A 1524-nucleotide genomic window follows, 5' to 3' on the forward strand; every position below is an offset into this window, starting at 1 on the left:
ATGGATTTTTAATTCTGATCTTTCATTTCTAGGTCTCTTATTGTTATTAACATTTATTATTATTATTATTAATTATTGAGAGTTTTGAACTTTAAGCTGGACAACTAGCTGGGAAAATTATTGCAATAGATTAGAAATATATAGATTAGATAGCAAATGTTTTCCGTATATGTGAGGTGGGTGAAACTGTGCAACTATAGATTCAGTGTACAACTAAAATATAAATGTTATAGAAGATTTTACTTTTCGCACAGCCTTTAGGAAGGCACCCTTCACCTCTTTGTTCCTCAGGCTATAGACAAGGGGCTTCAGCATGGGGGTAACCATGGTGTAGAACACAGATATCATCTTGTCAGTGCCCATGGAGTGTCTGGAGCTGGACTGTAGGTACATGAAGATGCCGGACCCATAGAAGATAGAGATTACAGTGAGGTGGGAAACAAGGGGGAAAAGGCCTTGTGGCATCCTTCAGATGAGTGCATTCTCAGGATAGTGGTGAATATAAAAGAGATCGATGAGATCAAGATGACCAAAAGAGAGAAGAGAGCATTAAAACCCACTGTGAAAAATATAACTATATCACTAAGTGTCTGAGCATGAGAGGGCCAGGAGAGGAGGGGCATCACACAAAAAGTGGTCAATTACATTGGACTTACAGAAGGAAAGACTGAAAATGTTTCCAGTGTGGATGGAAGAATTCAGAAAGGTACAGACATAGGAGCCTATGGTCAGACAAGCCCACGTGTTTGTGGTCATGGTGGTGGTGTAATGCAGGGCTTCACACACTGCTGCATAGTGGTCATATGCCATGCAAGACAAAATAAAGCCTTCTGAGATGATAAAGCCTCCAAAGAAAAAGAACTGTGTGGCACAAGCATTGAGGGATATGATTTTGTATCTTGAGAGGAGACCTGCCATCACCTTGGGAGTAACAGCTGAAGAATATCCAAAGTCCACCAGGGAGAGATGACTGAGGAAAAAGTACATGGACGTGTGGAGGTGAGAGTCCAGCAGAATCAACCCAATCATTCCCAGGTTCCCAAGCACAGTGCTGAGGTAGATGAGAAGCAAGAGGATGAAGAGTGGAATCTGGAGGTCTGGGTCATCAGTTAACACTGTGAGGATGAACTCCGTCACCTCTGTGTTGTTTGCCATTGGGAATTATGTGGCTGCCCTGCAGTTAATAGACTGAGAAAGAAAGGGGGCTCACACTCAGCATATCCTCTCCATGTCTTCTCTTGGTGTGAATGCACCTTTATTCCAGTGCTGATGTAAGGCAGCCATGACAGCATAATGCAGCTCTTCATTAGTGCTGGATTATTCTGTGTGCCAGAAGAAAGGATTTTAGTGATAGTCACAGATGGAGGACCTGAGGTCTAGAAAAGTCTTATGTGACACTGTCAGATAATTCCTAACTGGGAAAATCCAAGTCTGTATTTGAACTTTCAAAAAAATCTTGAAATTATTATTATTTTTTTTACTAAACTAGGATTATTTATGATCTTAATCTAGTCAGACTCCTCT

General features: G+C 41.1%; 1 pseudogene; it reads right to left on the minus strand.

The window, feature by feature from the left end:
• Positions 1-213: 213 nt before the first annotated feature.
• Positions 214-1155, minus strand: LOC103733354 (annotated as a pseudogene).
• Positions 1156-1524: the final 369 nt, after the last annotated feature.

Source organism: Nannospalax galili, unplaced genomic scaffold, assembly GCF_000622305.1.
Source record: "Nannospalax galili isolate Female #2095 unplaced genomic scaffold, S.galili_v1.0 scaffold936, whole genome shotgun sequence".
NCBI lineage: Eukaryota > Metazoa > Chordata > Mammalia > Rodentia > Spalacidae > Nannospalax > Nannospalax galili.